Source organism: Octodon degus, unplaced genomic scaffold (assembly GCF_000260255.1).
Source record: "Octodon degus isolate 3935 unplaced genomic scaffold, OctDeg1.0 scaffold00005, whole genome shotgun sequence".
Lineage (NCBI taxonomy): Eukaryota > Metazoa > Chordata > Mammalia > Rodentia > Octodontidae > Octodon > Octodon degus.
Genome location: NW_004524581.1, coordinates 11,329,169 through 11,343,516, shown reverse-complemented (window position 1 = coordinate 11,343,516; position 14,348 = coordinate 11,329,169). Strand labels below are relative to the sequence as shown.

The window sequence follows — 14,348 nt, the reverse complement described above, 5'->3', positions numbered from 1 at the left end:
TTTTTTTTGAGACAGAGTCTCACCTTATAGCCCAGGCTGGCCTTAAATTCACCAAGATTCTCCTGCCCCAGCCTCCCGAGTGCTGGGATTACCACCAAACCCAGCAAAGACCACCTTAAAAAACAAAACAAAACAAAACAAAAACAAAAACAAGGCAGCTATGGTACCATATCACCCAACTTCAAACACAGCATCAGTTTGTATTGTAGTCAAACTGTAGAGTCAACTCTCGCTTTAGCCCACTAGTGGGCAGCCTGACCCTAATGAAACAGACACCTGGTCAATAATACGAAGGAGCATCCTAGATCTTCATCTGGAGGTTGGCCGGAGCACATGCACCCCCATCTTCCACCATGGCACACCTCAACCTTCGAGGGCCCACACTGCTCTTTTAGTCTGTTTCTCTTGTGCAGCCTGATGAATCTGCCTCTCACTGACAGGTCCTAAAATTCTTTTCCTGGACAATAGTCAAGAACCTGCCCATACTGGACTCAGGGCCAGACTCGCTGGGTTCAAATCCCAGCCCTGTCACTTCTGTGGGTCATAAACCTTAGTTTCCCCCATTGTAAAATGGGGACACTAATAGCTTTCACTTCATAGGACTGCTGTTAGGTTGAACGAGCTAAAAGATGTGGTGTAGAGACTACTCCAGCGCCTGGAAGAACACGCCCAGGAAGCGAGGTGAGGTGGTGCGCGCCTGGAATTCCTGCACTTAGAAGGCTGAGGCAGGAGGGCTGTTGTGAGTGCAAGGCCGGCACAGGCTACAAAGTGAGGCCCTGTCTCCAAAAAAACCTCTAAAAATCAAAACCTGAGTTCAGTCCCCACATTCTTTTTAGTGGGAGCACCTCTACCCCCTCTGGTGACAGGATGTGGGGAGCATGCTCTTTCCTACTGATGGTAGATGCGGTGGCTTTCCACAGGGCCCAGAAAGCAGCCAACCTCCCTGTCTGCCAAGGCACTTCCGGTGCCTTCCACTCAAGTGTAGGCCCCGCTTCCTGGCCCTGCGTAGCTGGGACTGAGTGAGGCCGGAGCTTAGGATGCCCCTTGCACTCATAGGTACCCGGGCAGGACTCGGGACACCAAGATGCCCAGGAAGGCTGCGCATCAGCCCTGGCAACATGGCACATGAAAAGCAAGCAGAATGTCCAGCCAGGCAGGCGGGCTAGCGTGGAGCTCTCAGGACAGTGCTTTCTATTTCACTCTCTTTATATTTTTGAAAATCTTGCTGTGCTTCTGGAATAATCTTTAAAACCTAATCTGTTTAGGAAGTGCAATAAAAAATGCACTGATGCAGGCATAGCCCATAGTCCCTGCTCTCTGGGGAGGCTGGGGTGGGAGGCTTGCTTGTGCAATGGGTTTCAGTTGTACAAGATGAAAGGAACTCTGTGGATGGACAGTGGTGATGGTCGCAAAGCTATGTGGCTGTACTCAGTGTCCCTGCAGTGTCCCTGGATTATGCACTTAAAATGGTAAACTCTATGTGCTTTCGCCCAATGAGATAAATAACAACAGCGCCCATGGGCAGGGGTAAGAGGAACAGAGGAGTCTGGGAGGGCCCCTGGTTCTTGCCTTGGCAGCAGCCCTATCCTCTACTGTCTACAGTGCCTGGCACAGTGCCTGGCTCATGGCAGAGCACAGTAAATATCTGTGAGGTGAATGAATGGATTTACACGGTCCTGAAGGGGCAGCTGTTGCCTCTCACAAGATACTCTTCTGTCCCCAGGGCTGTCACAGGGCTTGGCTAATCCTCCACCAAGGACAGAATGTGGGCAGACAGCTAATGCAGTGCCCAGAAAGGTGTCCCTGTCCTGCCAGGGCTCCAAAAAACTGGGGTGCACTAATAGCTACCGATGCAGTTCAGTTCCTTAAAAAAAAAAAAAAAGGTGCATATGAACACACACAATGCATGCACACATACGTGCATACACATGTGCACACATACACGTGCCAGGTATGTGTCAGTGCAAGCCTGTAAGCCCAGAACTCAGGAGACTGAGACAGAAGGATCATCACGAGTTCAAGGGCATCCCCGGCAGCACAGTGAGTTGAAGGCCAGCCTAGTGAGATCCTGCCTCAAAACAAACAAAAAACACCACACACATGTACACGCCAACCCACAGAGACTCAGTCAGCAGCGAAGACTTTAACAGAGCATCTCTCCTGACCTAGCGACGCTTGGGCTTTCTTGCTTTCACCTAAGGTCTTTGAGGCCTTGTGGAGATGAACCTATCCAAGTGGGGTTTTCTCATCTGTGAAATTTGCACTCCGAGGCACCTTCTGAACACAGTGGCCCTGAGGAATGCAGAGAAGCTACGCCTAGGAGATGCCTCACTTGAGCAAGGGTGTACAAAGTGCTATGGGCATTTGCTGTGCTCTGATTTGGTGGTGACACACTGTAAGTGTTGGGGTGAAGGGTCCAAGTGCTCCCTAAAATACCAGGACAAAGAAAATGGGTGCCCAACCTGACCACCAGCTGTCCCTCACACAGATCCACAACACAGCCAGATTCCTAGATGGAGTTTGGCCCTGGGCTTCTCATCCTGGCCCTCACCTTGTTTGGAGAAAATCTTGTCTCCCTGTCCCAGAACGACAGCCCCTGGGCCCGGGGGGCAGCTTGAGTCCCAGACACGCCCCAGCCAGACTTCACCCTGAGCTGCAGTCTGACTTTCCAGTTTCAGTTGCACCTGGTTGAACCCACTTTTGTGGTGGACTGTGGACCGGTGGTCAGCTTGCTACACCCAGCTGACTGCACCGGTGCGGTGCTGGGTGTGGGAGGCCCACGTGAGGATCGCTGCCAGCAGCGTAAGAGGCAGAACTGGAGCAGCTGGCTCTCTAGGCCTATTCTGCTGGGTGACCTTATCGTGCTAGCTTTTCTAGTGAACTTGGTTGTTCTTGTCAGAGGAGGAGCTTGGGACCTCATCACTGAAGATGGCTGTAGTTCATCTTGGAGGAGCTCTGGTCCTCACCTTGAGCATCACTTCCTGGCCCCAGAGGCGAAGATGGTACACTGCTCAGCCTCCTGGAGAAGCTTGTCACTTTGGCTTTCCTGATAGGAACTCAGCTTTCCTTGTCACTGGAGGAGCTTAGACCTCACTGTCACTGAGGATGGCTGTGGTACTTTTGGGGGAGCTCTGATCCTTGCCTTGAGCGTTGCTTCCTGGCTCCAGGGCAGATCCCTCAGCCTGCTGGCACAGATCCTTCATCCCACTGGCACAGACGTCTTAGCTTCCATCACTGACCTCTGAGCCTTCCCCGCGCAGATCTATGAAACAGCCCTGCATGAGGCCCGTGGCCTCCAGCTGGATTCTTTGGCCTTTAGTGGATGGACAGATTTCCTGCACTCTCTTCTTCTGTATGATTCTTTGGGTAATTCATTATAAAATAATCTTATAAAATATGTGTCCTGGTTATATTGTTCCCCTTGTAAAACCCCAAACCATGATACCTTTCTTAGGAAGGCCTGGGCTACCTCTGATTTTGCAATGTTTTCGTGTACCTAATGAGGTATCTGGGGAGCAGTACTCAAGTCTAAATATAAAATTTTCTCCCGTATACATCGCATATACGTATATAGCCTAAAGGTGATTTTATGCACTTTAAAAAATAATTTTGTGCATGAAACAGTTTCATGTTGTAGAATTTTCCATGGGAAGTATCACCTTGGTACTGAAAGCTTCATATTTGGGAGTGTTTCAGATTTCAGACTTTCCGACTGGGTTTGTTCAACCTGTATTTTCCCTCCACTGTGCACATCTGAGAGTTTCTTTCTCAGAGGTTCAGATGAGGTCTGTCCTGTATGTTACCTTGTTATTCATAAGAAAACACAGTTTTTGTCCTGACATTGCAGAATGTCAGGACTGGGAAAGGCCTGGAACTTCTAAAATCCATCCTTCCTACTTTTATTACAGAAATGTGGGCTGCAAGAGGTGCTTGACCCATGTTTACATTGGGTGTTAACAAAACCCAAGCTATAACCTGGGTTTGTTCAATCCCCAGTTCCAGAAAAAAAAAAAAAAAAAAAAAAAAGCCTGGCTATAACCTGGGTTTCAGTGATGCCCCTGACCAACCTTATCCCCCTGCTGAGCATGGTTCAGCCCACTCAGGGTCCTTCCTTCAGCATAAAGACGGCAGATACAAGGCACACGTCCTACCACTCAGCATCCTGTGCCCATGGCAGACATCACTAATCAATCACTACCTTCTCTCCATTTGAGGCTGGATCTACTTCATACACCTTCTCAATAATCAACTGAAACTGGCATAGGATAAAAAAGCTATTTTTCCCTTCAACTGCAAAGGATGTTCTTTGGCTACCAAACAGATTCCTCACCATGCCTCATTTCTACATTCTACTGTGTGACAACAAAGCAAGACACCAGACTGAATTCCTACTCTCCTCTTCCTTCCTTACATAAACTTTCCTTTCAGGCACAGAGGCCTCATAGCTCCAGCTGTCAAGCCTCTGGTCTATAAAGTTCTTTATCACAGACCACATTAATTGTGAAGTTAAAAATAGTTAAGGCATCAAAGTCTGCACAAATTTTGCTTTTTGAAAAGAACAGCCAGGTTTTCCTTATCTCTGACACTCCTCTGCCCACGGCTTGGCTCCAGATTTCACAATCACGAAGAGGAGCTGGGAAGCTGCAGAGAAGACTGCTGCCAACCCCCTCCACAGCGCAGCCAGCAGAGATCCTGACACGGTTAATTTTATACTATTATCCGCATGCCTTGATGTGTTTTATGAACATCATCTAAAAGACAAAGCATGGGAGATTACCCTGTGTGGTGAAGTTCTGGGGACCTCGCTGGTAGGGCTCTGCCCTTGTGTCCTTCCACACTGCCGACCGCTCCCACAGTTAAACTGAGGCCCTGTAAGTGGTGCTGGTCAGTGGGACGGGGGTGAGAGCTCAAGGCCTGGGCCCCACAGTGGTCCACACACTCCTGAAAGGCTGTCTTCCCCACCTTGCCAAGGGTTCCAGCTGGCTCGATTCAAGATGGAAGCAGTGGGGCCCACTGGTGTTGCCCCAACAGGCCACTCGACCTTCTTCAGATGAGCTGCAAGAGCAAAACGAGCCATTGCTGGGTTCAGCCTCTGAGACGTGGGTATAATCATTTCTGCAGCAGAGCCTGTCCTGTCCTACTTAATACATAAGATTTTCTTGTCATGCTTTTGGGGTTCTCCTTTTTGAAGGCAAGTTTGCTGAAGCATCAGAGTTTAAGATACCCATACTTGGGCCAGGGGAAATAGCTTGGTGGTCTAAATGCCTGACTGGCAAGCACAAGGACCCAGGTTTGAACCCTGGTACTGCATGCCATGCCAGCCCTGAAACTGGGCATGGTGACACACGCCTGTGATCCCAGAGATGGGGAGACTGAGACAGGAGGATCACTACGGGTGTGAACTGTGTAGCGAGACCCTATACCAAATAAATAAACAAGAAGATTAAAAAAAAAAAAAGCCAGGTACAACATCTTTAATGAGTAAAATTTAAAGACTATGCTATTGTTGCTCTTAAAAAAAGAAAGAAAGAAAGAAAGTAGGTAAGAAAGAAAGAAAGAAAAACTACAGCCCTACTAGAGTCTGATTATGTTAGACCCTAACTCCCACTGCACTGCTGTTAAGTAGTGGGGGACTTTGGAAAGTGTCAAGGTTGTAACTGAATCCCAACTACAGTGCATGGGCTTGGTGGCGGCTTGCCCACCCGCTCCCCTGGGGGAGTGACAGCCAGCGGGCACTGTCCTGGAAGCAGACAGTGAGCCGGGTCAGGCAGGGACGCTCTGCCAACTTGAGCTTTGGACCTCCCAACCTCTAACATTGTCATAGTAAGTTTCTGTTATTCACACATTTCCCAGTCTATGGTACTTCGATATAGCAGCCCCACAGATGAAAATAAGCTTTGCCCTAGCAATTCTAACTCTAGGAATTAATCTTGCAGGCAGGCCTATTTGCACAGGTTACAACAGGGACACACACAAAGTAAACTCTTTATAAGCACAAAAGGCTGACCATGACCTTGATGTATGTTAACTGGGGAAAACAGACTGTTAGATAACTAGACAGAGTAGTTAGTGGTCTTCTAATGATTAAGAAGAGAAAAATGCAAAGAGGCAGGTCAGTACAGGCTGATATGAAATGTTAGTGAAGACCTCAGTGATAAAATCAAGCAGTAATGGTGTTTGTAAATAGGATATCATGTCCGCATCTTGTACAGCAATTAATGGTTGTCACATACCTGTGATAGCTCTAGAGACAGAAACAAACTGGCAAGAGTTGTTGAGGGAACTGGGGGGTGGGGTGAGAACTGGGACCTATCTTAACTCACACTTCTATTCTGTTTGTTTTTTTGTTTCTGTTGTTTTCAAATAGGGTCTTGCTATATAGCTCAGGCTGCCTTGAACTCACTACAAACTGACCTCAAACTCATAGTGAGCCTCCTGCCTCAGCCACCTGAATACTGGGTTGCCACCATAACCAGCCCTATTGTTTGAATTGTTAATGTGCTTATTGCCTTTTAGATGGCAACAGTACCAGGTTTCTGGCACCCTGAACTATAGGGTGCTGTTAACTTGAGGGCAATAAATGGTCTTCACACCCTGAGAAAAACCCAACAGGTTGGTGTTGGCAGCCTGCTACACTTCTGAGGTCAAGCTTGTTTTCCATGAAGGAATATGGTAGTTGATTAGCGATGCCTGTCAAGTGCACAGGAAAGGGGAGGGGGCATCTGATGCTGCAGGAGGAATGTGCTAAGGGAGATAGCTCTCCTGAGCTCTGGAGTGCTTTCCCCACCCATATTCCTCAAGTGCCTTATTGTTTCTGCTTTGGTTTTGCTCATCACTGCAAAATTCTGTGCTCATTTGTGAACCCCTGTGAGTTTTATTATCAACCCTTCAAACAGAAATGTGTTGGCAATAAACATGCAGTGGGTACAACCTGTGTGAACACATTTGAGAGAAGCGCATGCAAAACAGGGCTGATGGGACTCTGCTCCACAATGGGATTTCTGAGGTAACTGGGTACAGAACTCTCAGTGCCTAACCCAGGGTCCCCAATTCATGCTCTTCCCAAAATTACTGATGTTCTTTAGGAAACTGAGCTTTTCTGCTCCCTAACAATGCTCAAGTGAGGGTCACCCAGAGAGGAACGTTGTTTTTGCTCCGTCTTCTTCCTACTCTGCCTCTTAGCATTTCCTGTCTGAGAGGAAACAATCCGGACCCTTTCGGGAGGTCTGCCAGCTAACAGCTTCCGAAAGTCCCATTTAACAGCCCCCTTGACAGCAGGAAGGGGTTTGCTCCTCTGACACAGAGGAACCCAAGCCCCCTTTGCCCACCAGTGAGCCCTGCCCACCATCCTGGCACAAACCTGAGCCAGGATAACAGTCACCTACAATCTGTCCTGGGAAAGAAGAATGTGGTCTGAAGGTGGAGGCAGAGGTCTAGGGTGTCAGCTGTCTACAGCTCGACCTCTGGACAGAGGGGGGCTGCTGATGACAGGCGTTTCTGTCTTACACTGGCACCTGAGCAGCGAGGTGGCAGGCTGGGGAGATGATGGGCCTCCTGTGGCCTGGACGTGGGCCCCAGGAGAATGAATACACGCCCCCCTTTCACCCAGGATGCGTGCGGTAGGGAGCTCCCAGGTCCTCGTAGGAGTAGCCACTTAAAACAAGCTCTCAGCCAGACGTGGAAGCATGTGTCTGTCATCCTACTTTGGGAAGCTGAGGCAGGAGGATCAAATTTCCGTCCAGCCTGGATAATTTAGCAATTTAGCAAGATGCTATCTCTAAAAACAAAATAAAACAAAAAACTTGTAAAGGTTGGGGATGTAGTTCAGTGATAAGGCCCTAGGATCAATCCCCAATACCAATGAATGAATGAATCAAACAAACAAGCAAAATAAAAATCAGTTCCCCTGTAGCATAGACTCCTACCCCACACTTAAGAAGGCATCTCATGGGGCTGGTGAGATGGCTCAGTGGTCTAAAGCACCTATGTAGAACAAGCTTAGCAAAGCACAGGGACCGCGGTTCAATCCCCCAGCACCACATGCCAGCCAGCCCTGCCCCCTGGTGGGCTGAGCTGGCCACACACACACACACACACACACACACACAAATAAATAAATATTTTTTTTTTTAAAAAAAAAAAAGAAGGCATCTCAGCACACACAGGTATTGACACACACAACTTGGATGGACAGTGAGGGAGTTATGCCCAGGGGGAAAAGCCAGCTGTGAAAGGTTGCATTCTGCAGGGTTCCACTTACAGCACATTCTTGAAACGGCAGGGATAGAGCAATGCAGAATGGCTTAGCACTGCCCAGGGCTGCGGCTGGAGTGCAGCCAGCATGGCTACTAAAGGCCAAGGCCGAGGGCCGGCGAGATAGCTCAGGGGACTAAGCACCTGCTTAGGCAAGCACAGGGACCAGAGTTCAATCCCTGGTATCACATGCTGCACTGGCCCCGCCCCCAGGTGTGCTGAGCAACCGAATCTGGGAGTGGTGGCACCTGGGAGTGGGTGCTTGTGCCTGTAACCTCAGTGCTGGGGAGGCTGAAAACAGGAGGATCACTACGAGTTCAAGCTGCAAAGTGAGAACCTTGCGTGAAATTACAAAAAAAAGAAAAAAAAAAAAAAGGCCAAGGCCACAGGTCTCTGCGGCCAGGAGGCATCTCCGCTGTATTGAGGTCAGTATCCTGGCTGCAATATTAGACGAGAGTTCTGCAGGATGGTACCGTAGGGGGAAGTTGGGTAATGGGCTCATGTATTCCCTTCCCATTTTTTCCCCCTGTAGGGCATTGAACCGAGGGCTTTATGCATACTAGAAAAGTGCTCTACCTCTAAGCTACACCCCAGCCTCAGGTATCACCATTGGTATTGTTTTGCAGTACTGGGGATTGAATCCAGCACCTTTAAGCTATGTTCCCAGGCTCTTAAATTTTGTTATTTTATTTATTTATTTTTGTCCTGAAGCCATTCACAATACAGACAAGGCACAAGCCTGGACTGAGGTGTACAGATGGGGCAAGTTTACTCTTCCTCCCTTTTCTATACAGTCAGCGTAAACACTGCCCGTGCTAAGCACCAGGAGGCAATTGCTATTTTATTTTTGAGACAGGGTCTTGCTAACTTGCCCAGGCTGGTTTGGACTTATGATCTTCCTGCCTCAGCCTCCCAGAGCGCTAGAACTACAAATTCAGAGCACGGCGCCTGGTCCCACTCACTATTTCTCTGCTGTTGCCGTTTTTTTCTTGAGAAAAAGTTTGGCCTCAAACTCTCAGTGACCTTCCTGCAGCCTGAGTGCTGGCATTACAGGCATGTGACATCACACCCAGCTCCTATGTAGTATTTCATTTTCTTTCTTTCTTTCTTTCTTTCTTTCTTTCTTTCTTTCTTTCTTTCTTTCTTTCTTTCTTTCTTTCTTTTGGCAGAACCAGGGATTGAACTCAGACCCTTGCGCTTGCCAGAAAAGCGCTTATTCCACTGAGCCATCTCCCTCCCCCCCTTTTTTGCACCTGGGTATTATTTCTTAAAACTCCATGTGCATGTATTTTTTTTTTTTTTTAATCAGGAATCAAACTCCGAACTTTGCGTCTGCCAGGCAGGTACTTGTCCCTCTGAGCTAGATCCCCAACATCGAAAAAAAAGAAGATATTCTTTTTTCCTTTGGTACCAAGCATTGTACTCAGGGCCCTGGGCTTGTCAGGCAGGGGCCACTGAGCTATATCTCCAGCCCCCGCATGCATGTACTACTAGCTCAGAATTTTAAAACAGTACTGAAGGGGCTGTGGGTGCTTGTCTAGCATGAACGAGGCCCTGGACATAACGCAGGGGAGGTGTGTAAAAACCCAAAACACAACATCAGGCTCCCAAGCAGTAGGCAGGGTTTAAAAGATCTCTGCAAGATAGCAAGCTATGAGACAGAGCAGAAATGGCCTTCCTCAGCCAGAAGAATGAACCAGTTGAGTTTGCATTTTTGTAGACCTCAGGCTATGTCCTGGGCTCTGTTCCTGGGTGGTGAGCTTGGGAGCTTTTTGAGGAGAAACTCAATGAGGAAAGAGGAAATTTGGGAGGAAGCACCATCCCCAGGGAGAGGAAGGAGGGGCCTCCACGCCCACATCAAGAAGCCCACATCTTGCGGGGGCACGACCTGGGCTTTCCACTGGTCTGTCTCCCCTTCCCTGCAGAGGCCTGGACAGGACAGACAGGGGCTGCAACTCGCTGCGCTCCAAGCTCCCGCAGGCTGCCCACTTCCCGTGGTCCCAGCATCGCCTCCATCCCAAGGCTGGCAGTAGATGCCTTCGTCTGTCTCACGGTGCACTCTGCAGACACCTCTGTTCTTGTAGTCCAATGTCCTTCCTCCTCACTCTTACAAGACCATCCTGGGATGGTCTCCTGTCAGAAATCCTTAACCCATGTACATATATTCAGTGCTAAGGAGTCAATACGCACCATCTTCAGCCTCCTGTAAACACCCGGCTCATTGTATGGGACACTGTGAGTTAAAAGTTTGGCACAGTGTCTGACAGGAGGTTAGGGTGGTGCATGCCTGTAATCCCAGCAGTTAGGAGGCTGGGGCAGGATGACTGCTGTGAGCTCATGGCAAGTCTGGGCTACACAGAGAGTTGGAAGGCGGCCTGGAACATATAGAAAGAAACGAAAGAAGAGGGAAAGGGAGGGAGGGAGGAAGGGAGGGAAGGAAGAAGGAAAGAAGAAGGAGGGAGGGAGGGAAGGAAGGAAGAAGGAAAGAGAAGAGGGAGAGAGAGAGGGAGGAAAGAAGCAAGGAAGGGAGAGAGGGAGAGAAGGTAGGAAACAGGGAGGAAGATGGCCATGAGAATTACCTTGACGATTTTTAAAAACAGAGTAACCTAGGATTCTGAGGAAGAGGGTTCTGTGTGCGGAAACTTTTGTAAATCCCTGGTGACTGCCAGGCAGTGACTGTAAAAGCACTGGCTCCAAGTGGCAGTTATTAATTTTGCCCCACAGCTCCTGAGAGCCAAGCCTCTGTGCCCAGGAGCTGTTCAGTACGCGCCTATTGCGTCCACACCCGGCAGAGCTGAATCACTCCAGCCGGCCGCGATGGGCGGGAGGGGCGAGGACTGCCACACCAGAGCCCAAGAATGGGCTTCTGTGGGCAGCAGGCTGGGCGTCCGAGTCAACCTCACACCCAGACAGGGCTGCCCGGGGGGCTGGAGCCCTCTCCCCTCCTCAGAGTCCAGGGGAGGGGGCCAGGCCCGCAGAGCCCCGTCATCAACGGGCCATTGTTGCCGGAACAGAGGGGCTCTGTGCCCACTTCGCACGCACTCCCTCACAGAGTTGCTCCCAGCTGGGCCGGCGGCTGCTTCGGGGCAGGCGTTGTGGGAGGGAGGCCCAGCCGGGTCCTGAGGACAGGAGTGGGGCAGTGTGCACACCCCATCTCTGTGGCTGGGCTCAGCCAGAGCTGGGAAGCCAGGGACACCCAAGGACCCCAGCAAGCCCATGGGAACAGAGCTCCCCATGGGGCAGTCACGTGTGACCTAGCTTCTCCTAAGAAACAAAGAAATGAAATCTGAGGGGTCAGGGCAGATTCTGTTGCCTTGAGAGGCATAGAGCTCTGAGCAGGCTGGGAGGATTTGTGTTCTGTGGTCTGTAGTCTGGGATCTGGGATCTGGGATCTGGGATCTGGGAGGTCACTCATCCAGGGCTGGGCATTGATTTCGCTTCCCTTCACAGGCCTGTTCTACATTCAGCTCTTGATGTGATCAGTGTGAGCTGGACTTTAGGAGCCTAGTGTCAGAGATGTCACAGAGCAACTGTGGCTGGCGTCTTGAAAACTCTGAGCACCACCCTCCTCCTCGATTCTCATCTGTTCCAGTAAAGCAACGCCCCCCCCTCCCCCCGGTGCCTACCGGGGCCTTTGCGCGGGACACCCAGCCTGAGGAAGGTGCCAGGGCAGCCTATCCCAAAGCTTCTCTTCCTTCTCCTCCTTCTTTTTAAATAGAACAGTATTGTGTAGAATAGAAAATACCAGTGTCTCATTTGTAATAAGGATAAATATGGGTTTCACACAACTTTTGTTCTGTGTCTGAGGTTTTGGTCCAGAAGTTTGAAAACCACTTTTTTAAAGCTAAATGTACTCATTGAGGCTGATATCCCTAGGTCACTAGGCTGAATGAGGTTTTAAAGATCACGGAGTGTCAGTCCCCCACCCTCCCCCACCCCTTACACTGCAGCCAGGCAGTCAGGGGACAGATGGAAGGGCTGCTTTCAGGACAGATGTCTTTTTTTACAGCCTGGGCCTAACGTTAAACCAAACAATTCATTTCCCCCATATGCCTCCTAAAACTTTCTGTCCTGCCCCTTCCAACACACCCAAGGGCATGTGCCTGGGAAAGGGCCTACAGCCAGCCAGTGACATCTGGGTGGCGGGGCTGGGGTGACATGTAGCACCCTTATCCATTGTTCTTCAATTCTGCGTGCTCAACATCTATCCTCATTAGAACAACAAAGTCACTGCTTTAGAAAAGTTCAAAGCCCTCCATCCCTGTGTGGAGTTCCAGGCAGCACAAGGCCGTGTGTGTGTGTGTGGGGGTGGGGTGGGGTGTCAGCGGCTGCTACCCAAATTCCATCCAGCCCTTGAGGGTGAGCCCAAACCCCATGTGTCCCCAGAGCTGTCCTGGATCCTGTCCCACCCTGATCAATGCCCCAGCACTAATCCTTCTCCTTGCATGTCTATCACTCACTTCTTTAGAGAGCCCTTTTGTGCCTTGCTATTATGCCCACTCGGTGGGGGGCTGGATCCTTCCCACCCCCCTCTCCTTCACTGTCCCCATGAGAAATGGAGGCGGGCTGGGAGGCAGGCTCAGGGAAGGCTGGCCGGTGAAGGGCAGGGCTCCCCACCCCCAGCCCCAGCACGTTCTTTCTCAGCCACCATTCAGCTCTACCAGGCACCCCTGTGGCCGTGGCTCACCTCATGAGGGCTATGTGCCCTGAGATTGCTGTGGAGCTCAGAATAAACGCATAAGGAGAGAAGGAAGGTCGTGAAGAGGTAGGAAGGAAAAGAATAGGGAGAATACAAAGGCCTGATGGAAAGGCACGGCTGTTTATGTTTGAAAAACCACACAGTGGAAGATGTGAAACAACCGCCACCACCCGCTCACCTGAAACACACTTATCCCACCGTTTCGTCGCTTTCTGAAGCAGTGCTGGAAATCCTCTTTCGCGTGTGTCGAGTTGCACCCTTGCGCTGCCTTGACGTCCTCAGTCAATTTAAATCATTTACCTTTTGTGGCCATTTTAACTGGGGGGAAGAGTCAGAAGTCACACCGTCCCACATCCAGGGGATAAGGGGGATGGGGACGCTACATCGTGTTTTATGAGCCAGCCCACTGGATGGCACTTGGCAGCAGCATTCACTCTAGTTCTGAACACATTTCACAAAGATACTCAGGAAGAAGCACTTCCAGAACGGCTTCAGAAAGTGGGGAGAACAATGGGATGAGCGTGTGCAAGGAAGGCGGGAGCAGCCCGAGGGGGACTCATGGCAATGGCTTTTATTATAATAATTTTTAAAAGTTCAGGCTTCGTTCTATTTTTCCATCACCTCTTGTGTGCCTTCAAGTCCGAGGAGCTTCCCTCTGACAATGCGTGCTTGTAAGAAACAGCTCCAGCCATCACCCGGCTGCCCAGCAGGGGCCTCTGAAGCCACCTCCAAGGTGCCCAGATTAGTGGCAGGACCACCCGGCACTCGCCACAAGCTCCCCCCCCCCCCCCCGTGCCGTCCTGCACACACCTCCTGGACCCACCCTGGCTGTGCGTGAGCTGGAACTGCCCCACAGGGTTCGAGGGCACCGCCACCCTCTGGTTAGATAAGCCTGTGGAAGGAGAGGCCACCCCTGAGCCCAGGGCACCCTCCTGGGAAGCCCGGCAGTATTGGGTGAGGAGCCTGAAGCGTGCGGAGGTTCCCAGCCGGGCTGAGCCTCCTTCTGCTGTGTGACACGGCCGGCCGCATTTCTCCCTTGCCCATGGTGACAGCGATGTTAGCTCAAGGGGTCTCCAAGAAGCTGAAGCGGGGCAGCCCCTGTGAACTAACTGGGTGCAGGGCCAGAGCACAGTGATTGAGGAGCGGGCAGCACCACTGCTCTACAGACCAGCAGCCTTCTCCCCCTGGGGCTCACAGCCAGGGTGCGGGCTCAAGGAGGCTGAATGAGCCGGCTGGCCAAGAGGGGCCTGGTGGGGAGGGGGCCTTCTTGTCAGGAGGATTGGAGCCCCAGGGGCCGCCCTTGAGAAGAAAGAGAGAAAGAGAGAGAGACAGAGACAGAGAGACAGAGAGGGGGCCAGGGAGATGGCTCAGTGGAATAAGCGCTTCCCTGGCAAGC

At 50.7% G+C, this 14,348-nt stretch overlaps 1 protein-coding gene and 1 non-coding gene across 3 annotated transcripts in view; both read right to left on the bottom strand.

The window, feature by feature from the left end:
• Chst3 (carbohydrate sulfotransferase 3) overlaps nt 1-14,348 on the bottom strand; it is a 36,735-nt gene that overhangs the window by 10,959 nt on the left and 11,428 nt on the right. The window contains exon 1 of one of the 2 annotated variants that reach the window (XM_023718547.1): nt 4,778-4,829. The exons of the other annotated variant lie outside the window; for it this stretch is intronic. The gene's annotated coding sequence lies outside the window, so the exon portion shown is untranslated. Of the gene's footprint in view, nt 1-4,777; nt 4,830-14,348 lie in introns of those variants that run through there. 2 annotated transcript variants of the gene reach the window in all.
• On the bottom strand, nt 8,957-9,085 carry LOC111818771. Its single transcript, XR_002822684.1, has one exon. It is a non-coding gene; the product is annotated as a small nucleolar RNA SNORA51 (small nucleolar RNA).